The sequence below is a fragment of the Cyprinus carpio genome, chromosome B3, assembly GCF_018340385.1.
Source record: "Cyprinus carpio isolate SPL01 chromosome B3, ASM1834038v1, whole genome shotgun sequence".
NCBI classification, from domain to species: domain Eukaryota; kingdom Metazoa; phylum Chordata; class Actinopteri; order Cypriniformes; family Cyprinidae; genus Cyprinus; species Cyprinus carpio.
Window position 1 is genome coordinate 29880781 of NC_056599.1, and position 9238 is coordinate 29890018.

Consider the following 9238-nt stretch of genomic DNA (forward strand, 5'->3'; position numbering starts at 1 on the left):
TGTAAATCTATATGTATGAATTTTATTTATTGTTCATGTACATTAAGAGAATTGAACATCACAAAATGACCACTGAATGCAAACAAACAGGCATTGCACTAACAACAGCAAATACACTATACATCTGAAAGAAGATATATTTAATGCTGAAACACTTTCAAAAACACAATTCCATACCATTATGATGATCTTGTGCCGTTCAGTGTGGCCATGGAACCTCAAACCACATGCTTATAAAACAACTGTTTACACCAAAATAAAACCACATCTATAATAATCTCATTCTGTCCATCAGTGTGTGTGTGTGTGTGTGTGTGTGTGTGTGTGTGTGTGTGTGTGTATATATATATATATATATATACACACACACACATAATGATTGTGCATTTGGAACAACATTCTTATGTATGACAAGGCCACAAAGCAGGCATTTTCCAGCCTGCTGCATATTACACATAAATAATAAATTGAGTATAATCCACATAAAGCATATCATATGTGTGGCGTAATTTACATAAGCTCAGAGATGCCTATTCAGTCACAGTTATGAAGAGAGATAGCTAGACTGTGGAATGTACATATAATGCTGAGTGTTATACATTCATCATATGGAATGTTTGCTGGTTTTTTTATTTATTTTTTTACAAATATTATTTTGTTGAGTAGATTTTTGTATAAATCTATATATGCTATACATGCTAATTTCTCAGCATGAGAAGATATCTGTTTGTATGTAGAGATTTGCAGATTATGTTTAACAATGAAAACAGTTCTCAGAAAGCATGTTACTGTAGATGCCACATTATAAAGGGTTTCAAAACCGTGGCTTTAAAAAGTTTAAGGAGTTATTCTATGAAATATTGCTAAAGTATTCATCTGGTCAAATGCCGCCCTTAACTGCTCCCTTTTCGGTCTTCGTTCTAATTCGATGTGATTCTGATGGTGTTAAAGGGATTTTAATGCAGAAGAATTCAACCAGGACTGGTCTGACCAATAGGATTCAGTCTGCTGGAGTGATCACCGTAGAAACAGTGTGATTCAAAAACATAAAAAAAAAGAGATCAAACATACAACAACAAAAAAACCTAGTATAAAAAAACGGCAGACTAAAAGCAAACAACTTCCCAGCTGTGTGTGTGTTTTTTTTCTAAACTAATTTAAATCAAATACACTGTATAAATAACAACAAATCTGAATGAGTATGCAAATATTTGCTTTGAACTGTGGGAAAAAAGAAATCCTTTTATCAAGCACTGAGCCTGAATATCCCACATCAAATGTTTACACTGATGTTTGCCACTCGGATGTTCAACAAGGTATAACTACTAAATAAGATGTAAATAATGTAAACAGAGAGATACTTTCCCACGCAGAACTCACCCCTGTGATGCAAAAGTGTTGTGGTTTGTTGTCAGGGCATTGCTATGAGATTACTAAGCTGTTCTGAATGTCTTTAGTATATTGCTCAGGTGATTTGGACATTGCTAGTTGGAAAGGAGCCTGTGTTTGGTACTTCTGTTTGATATTTTTGGGTTGTTTGATTTGGGTTGTGTTAGTTAAGGTTTTGGCAAACTTTCACTGGCAAAAAAGATCCATTGTAAATAGCATGAAGACCACCTCACAAAGAAGTCACTTTCAAACCAATCAGCTTTCTTTTGGTCAACACATCAAATCCACATGACCAATTTAGGAAATTTGCGTGATCTGATTTTATTGCGAAATCTTGTTGCGAAATCTGCGAATTTTTGTGGATATTGTGTGTAACTGCAACTTAAAGGTGTAGTTTTATCCTGAATTTAAATTCTGATTTACAAGTTGTTCCCAACCTGTAAGAGTTTCTTTCTTCTGTTGAGCACAAAAGAAGATGTGTGTAACCAAACAGTTGCTGGTAGCCATTGACTTCCATAGTATTGAAAAAAAAAATACTATGGAAGTCAATGGCTATTGTCAACTGTTTGGTTACACACATTTTTCGAAATATCTTCTATTGTGTTCAACAGAAAAAAGAAATTCATACAGGTTTGGAACAACATGAGGGTGAGTAAATGATGACAGAACTTTCATTTTTAGCTGATGTGTCCCATTTTATCATCTGCCAAGTGAAAACCACAGGTTTGATTGCTTAGAAAAATAAGAGCACAGTTCTCCTCAACAAGCCACATGATCTGAGGTATCATTCTTGTTCGTAGCACATTCTTGTTCGTGTGGGACGAGTTATGCGCTATTTATTTAACACTTAGGGTTAGTGGTTTGTTCAAATCACTAACCCTGAACAGTAATGATTAGGCATGTTTCAGCAAATACAACTAACAAGAAACTCTGCCTTTAAGAAATCAACATGACCTGATGAACCTTTGCTATCTCTGAACACTCTGTCTTTGACTCTCTGACCATTAAATGAGCCCTCAGGAGCCCATCACTGTCTGGCACTGGAGCGATGCTCGCAATAATCGGCTGGTTGTTTGGTGACGCCTCCGAAAACCTCCACCTCACGGCTGGTCCATGGGACTACATTACCCAGCATCCCTGTGCTGCAGTGGGCAAGAGCAGAGAGCTCCATGTGTGAAAGCGGCCGGTCCCACATGTTAAACTCAGACAGCTCTCCCACCATAGCCCGAGATGCCTCGAAATGAAGACCGCCCAGTAAGCTCTGCAGGAAACAGGAAATACATTGAAAAAATATATTTATCAAAATATTAAATAAAACAAAGATTGGTGGTATTTTACAGGAAAATATTATTTCCATTTTTCTACTTCAAAATGTCACATTTAATTCAATGCGTAACTTGAATTAATTTGCTATTTCTTTGGAATTGTTTGGAAATTTACTTCACAAATAATTATAATGCCAGTGTAGTATTCAGATTGTGCAGGAAATTATATTTAAATTTGTGAAATGTTTAATAAAATCATATTAAAACTTCTCATTATTCATTAAAATCAATAAGGGGATTAGATCAGATTTTTTTAGTAAAACCCTATGTGTTTTTTCCTATTATTTATTTATTTACTGTATTACCAGCCTTTACGATGATTATCCCAATTAAATAGTTATGTGCTGCAACTCTGCTCTATACTTCAGATACAACAAATACATAAAAGTCTGGTATATAGTGCATCTTATTATGCATGAAAGCTATTTAGATACTATTTTAAAGACAACACATAAGTAACAAGCAAAAACTGATGACTTTGAAGTTGGAATTTCATTACATCCATATATTGACTTTCTCAGAAGCATAACTTTAAAACACTTTATTTTTTGTGGTTCTTGTCAAACTGATTTATCAAGGAAAACAAAATGTCTTCAAGAAGCATTTGACCATTTCCGAAATAATGGAACCTTTTCATTTTAGCTCCAGTGATACAAAAACATTTGCTTCTTAAAAATGTGATGAAGAATGTGTCCTAAAATATCTTTAGATTCTGATATTAAATTTAAAAAACAAATGAAACATGGTTTTCCTTAAAATTTTGTTAATATAAATTTTTCCTTATAAAATGAAAAGGGCAGGGAAAAGTAAGGGAGATGATAAACAAAAGGGTGTGCTTCGGATTTGGTTTGTGTTGATGGTGATTTTACATGCTGTGTGAATACCACCGTCTGGCAACCCGTTACAACGGCCAAAATTCTGACGTACCTGTTCTTGGCCAAGTATGAGAGTTCCTCCCGGTCGGATGCTGTGACGGGTTGCCAGGTCACTTCCTTCAAGCTTTAGTTTGCCCCCTAATTAGTAGTGATGCGATGCTGCTGTTCTGTTGTTGCTGATAAACATATGCTGCCATCTGCCCACTGTTAAGTTCAGAGGTAACGGCGCCACCTACAGGATGGAGGATCAAAAAATATTCAAATTAAGATCCAAAGACTGATCCTGAGATCCATGTGCTTGGATAAGACCAGCCTGCACTTTAGAAAGAAAGCCTGGCAGATTATCTTACTGTCCACTATTACAACTAGAACACGAGCAAAACAATTCAATCACAGCAGTCAGAGGTCAAACTAAGCATCTGTTCATCTGAACACAAATCTAAAACAAACAGCACAACCAGTATTGTCCATATTTGTTCATTACAAGTATTAAGTGAATTGTTAAGATGAATCAGAATCATTCACATTTTCATAATTTCTGTCCATCAAATTTGATTTTGTGGTGCTCTACCTCATTATTAATGATGAGCTCAATGGGTCCATGAACCAACTGCTGAAGCACAAATTCGTGGCTCTGGTCAGAAACAGCATAAGAAACTACTGTTCCCAAGATGCTCTTTGCAGGTTTGATCCACATGCAGGCAGTCAGAGCGTGGAGGGCTGGGAGTTCCTGCTTTACAGTGGCATACATGGAAGTGCTGCGTACAGGGAACGAGAGTCTGTAACCCTCCGGAAACTTGTTCTCAGAGAGACCTGAGAGAATAATGTGAGAAACAGATAGAGAATGAATGACAAAAAAATGGATGAATTAAACCTAAGCACAGAAAAGACAACACTGGATAAGACTCAAAAACATGTTCCAGGTTCAATAAAAGTTAAGCTCTAATGACACCATCTCTGACCTGCTGTCGATTACCACAGAAATTTTTTGGACTTATTGTAAAACCAAACAAAGATGTGATGAAAGTATTCCACAGGATTTACAGTGAAAATGCATAACTGAATTGATCTTCTAGTAACAGTAGTAACAGCTCATATAATAAACATCTACAAAACAACAAAAATATAAGCTGCTTTTAAAACACAGAGCTTAACTTGTTTAGAACTCTGAATCATAATAATTCATTTATATTACACATTCCTTTGTCCATCCTACGAATGAAAAATCTCTCATCATTATTTACTTGGTCTCATGTTGTTTCAAAACTGTAAAGAAGCAGAATGCTATGATCGAAAGCACAATGGAGACCACTGACTTCCATTGTATAGACCAAAAATAGATAAATAAAACACTGCAGCATACACTCAACACTCAAAATATCTTCTTTTATATTCTACAGGAGAAGAAAAAGAAAGTCATACAGTTTTGTAACAAAACAAAATGACTAAATGACTAATGTAAATGTAAAACATGTGCGTGAATAAACACTGACACAACTGTCATTTTTGGTTGAACTATCCCTTTAAGAAGCTCTTGGTAAAATAGGTGTTTTTAATCAATATTTCTTCCGGCAGTAAACCTAATCTCTCCCTCACCTTTCTCCAGGCTGCTTATCCGCTGGTGTACAGTGTCCAGTCCGAAGTCAATATGCTCTTGATGTTTCTGTGTCTCTTTCCGCAGTGCTTTCCTCTCTTCCTCCAGTAGTTTTATCTTTCTCTTCAGTTCTCCTTCCAGATCCTCCACTCGTCTCTGTGCAGCTGCCATTGGTGTACGAGCAGCACCTGCTGCTTTCTGCGAGCTTGCGTCTGTGTGATTGAACGCCGGTGGTGCCATATCAGACTGTAAACAAGACAGTGATCATATGGCATTTAACTTTAATGTAAAGTAGCCTAAATATTTTATGACTGTTTGATGATCTTGTCCTGTGCTAAACACAAGAGAAGAAGCTTTGAAAAAGAGTTTCTGGTCCCAATTGACTTCCATAGTATTTTTTTTCCATACTACAGAAGTCAATTGGAACCAGTGATGTTTGGTTTCAAAATATCTTTTTTTGTGTTACAACAAAGAAAGAAATTCATGCAGATTTGGAACAAATTGAGGGTGAGTAAACATGAGAGAATTTGCATTTTTGGGTAAACTATCCCTTTAAGGAGACCCATTACAAAGCATCGCAACACAGTAGCCCACTTCCCCAGTTGCATGCAATAACAAATTCTATTCTATTCTATTCTATTCTATTCTATTCTATTCTATTCTATTCTATTCTATTCTATTCTATTCTGGGAAAACCTCACAGTCATCTGTTCCAGCTAGCTTGCAGACCTGTCATTCACAGCTGCAGGAGTCCATAATATGCTTTCAGTGGAGTGTTATGTTTCTCATCTCTCCCCTGCTGTCACACACGCTCTAGGCTAGTCACTGATTGAAGAATACCAAAAATAGTCTATTCGTGGTTTACACCCTGAAATATAACTACTGTTTACCATTTAATTTCCTTTTTATGTAAAATACAGGTTCTCGTTATGCTCTATTTACCTTCAAGTAGCCTACTACGGCTAGATTTACATTAGACTGCTAGATTTTGGTTAGATGGAGGTTAATCAGCTGCTTTAGAGGTGGTCCTGATGATGGAGATGTTATTTGTTGCTTCTATCGCCTCATAAACCATAAAAACTGCGCAAGAAGCCTATATTTCCATGGAAACCCAATCAGGGTGGCGCATCTAGCGCACAGTGATAAATCACAGCAGAGGCGCGCGATCGTCGGCTACGTGAGCTGAAACACAAACGATCTGCTCACAGGAGAGATGAAGTTTACGAGCACACTGCAGCACACGAAACAGCATTTATAAGGCTCCTATCATCACACTGATCGTCTTTATCAACAGGTCAGACAGTATCTAACATCTAGCACCAGCTTTATTTTATAAACAGCTCTGTGACGTACGCTCAGTTTAATTATTTAAAGTGCTTTTTTAAATAAACCTTTTTTTTTTACATTTCTGAATTTAAATTAATTGTGATATTTTTGAGGTGCTTAAAACAGCTGTATAGGCTAGCGATGGAGAAAAAAGACAACAAAAAAGGCATCATTAAATGCATGGTTTGGTCTTCAAAAACGTAAAAAAGAAGGAATTTTGTTTTTAAAAAAATGATATATGAAACTTTAGAAAAAACTTTTATCCGTCTAATAAAAGACAGTGTGACGTAACAAACATGCAGGGAGCCATTTTGTTGTCATGTGACTTTCACATTATATTTTTACAATACATTTTTACAAATTTACACATTTAGACATTTTTTATAAAAAAGCAAGAATAAGAACAAAGAGAGAACTGTAGGGAAATCTTATTCATCATTTGTGTGTGTGTGTGTGTGTGTGTGTGTGTGTGTGTGTGTGTGTGTGTGTGTGTGTGTGTGTGTGAAGAGTTCAAATGCAAAAGCCTCTGAGTGCCGTCTGAAATTTTATTATAATATTAGCATTTTTCCTCAGGCTTCTATGTTTATATTCAGTTATTTCACTTTAATGGCAATGAACAATGAAAATAAACTATTTATTGTCATTAAAGTGAAATCACTGCCTGATATGTAAATATTTTGTATATTTATATACATTTTCTCAAGGTCTTGCGCCTTACCTCCAGTTTCTCAATGCGGTCTTTCATCTGAGTTATGGCATGCACCAGCTCCTCCATCGCATGAGTGGTCCGCATCGAGGACCCCGGATCGTCCTGCATCATTAGCTGCTCCTTATTCTCTTTCCGCGCATCCCCAAGTCCCGCGCTCCGTTCCGGGACACTGCGTCCCTTCAAGCCACTCTCGCATTCCGAGAGCTTTCCCGTTAGCTCCCGTATGGTTCTCTGATCCGTGAGGATCTCATCCTTCTGCTGCAGGACGGTCTGCCGGAGCTCCTCTGCGGTGGTGCGCAGGTACCCCCAGTCCTCTCCCGCGTATAACGACGGGTCGTCCGCTTGTTGCTCAAAGTTTTTGGGGTTGCACTCACCGGCGGGGACAGGGGTGCAGATGAGTCTGCTGTAGGTGACCTGCTGCTCGCTGCCTCCGGTCCCTAGTCCCGTTAAACCGTAGAAGGTTGGCGCCTCCGGTCCTCCTCGTTCCCTGCTGGTCGCATCGGTACCGTGAAGAGCGTCCAGCGGTCCTGCTCGGGCCACGGACCCGGTAGAAAACGCCTTCCCGGTTGCGTCCTGTGAGAGTGAATGGTTGTCAGCCAGGGGCTGCGCTGCGACCGCGGATGCCGGTGGAGATCCGCTGTGAACCGCGGCGATGATGCATATAACCGCTCCGATAAACGCCACCATCCCGGCGGCCAGAATGACAACGATGAACTTCAGGGTGGCGGTTAAAAAAATCAGTGATGGTAAGAAACAAAAGATAAAGGGGAGATATGGGCCTTAAGAGTGAATTAAGTTCATCAGTAAATTCTTCAGCGCTTGAAATCAACAGCTTTCCCTCAGTAATGTGCCCGTCCACGCGCAGGACGCGTCTCTCTATGTCTCCATCTCGGTATTACCGTGGGGACAACAAGAGGTGGGGGCTTAGCTTACACAGGGGTGGGCTGCACTTGCGAGGGAGGTGGAGGCAGCACCCGCCTCATGTCAGACCAATGTGAGACTTCATATATAGCCTAGTCTGAAAAATACCTAGAGTGCTTAGGAAAGCAGGATGCAGGATACAAGATAGGGGTCTTAATAGGGAGACTGGGAAAAATTGATTACATGATCTAAAACTGATCATGTAATCTTGTTCCAAATCAGTATGTGTTCTTTCTTCTGTTGACCACAAAATAAGTTATTTTGAAGTATGTTGGTAATCAATCAGCTGATGGTAGCCACTGACTTCCATAGTATTTTTATCATTTCCATAGTTTTGGTTTCCCACATTCCTAAGAATGTCTTCTTTTGTATATATACAAAAAAAAAAAAAAAAAAAAAAAAAAAAAAAAAAAGCCAAGTAAAATCCTATTTATTAAATATTATCTATCCATTATCTATTATGTATAAAATAAATATATATATATATATATATATATATATATATATATATATATATATATATATATATATATACACACATACACAGTTGTGCTCATAAATTTACATACCCCTTGCAGAATATGCAAATATGTTAATAATTTAAAGTAATAAAAAAGTAAGAATAATAAGATGAAGTCACAATTACCCTTTTTATTTTTATTTTAGAAACACAAAAAAAAAAAACTGATGTGAGATGTAAACTCAGAATTCAGAATAAAAAAATCAGAGAACAGCGAGAACAGAGAACATCTCACAATTCTTAGTTTAAATCTCGCAGCCCCCCCCCCCCCAAAAAAAAACATTCGGAATTGTAAGATAAGTGTTTAAATTACTTGAAATTGAGTTTCTAAAAATATATTTTATTTTATTTTTTGTAATAAAAACAAGTTGCGCCATCATATTTGTACACCCTCCTGTCCTCATTAATGAGCATCCTAGCAGGTAAGTGTCGAACCCTTGGAATCCCCCTTGATCCCACACTGTCCCCGGTGAAGCGTGAAATCTCCCGAGCACAGGAGGAGATTAGTGTCCTGGATAAGCATGACCTCATCATTTCACATGCTGCAACTCTACGGGGTCACCCTTTTATGTGTAATCC

At 37.7% G+C, this 9238-nt stretch overlaps 1 pseudogene; it reads right to left on the reverse strand.

Moving 5' to 3' along the window:
- Positions 1–2222: 2222 nt before the first annotated feature.
- LOC109095283 lies at positions 2223–8185 on the reverse strand (annotated as a pseudogene).
- Between the last annotated feature and the right edge of the window lie 1053 nt (positions 8186–9238).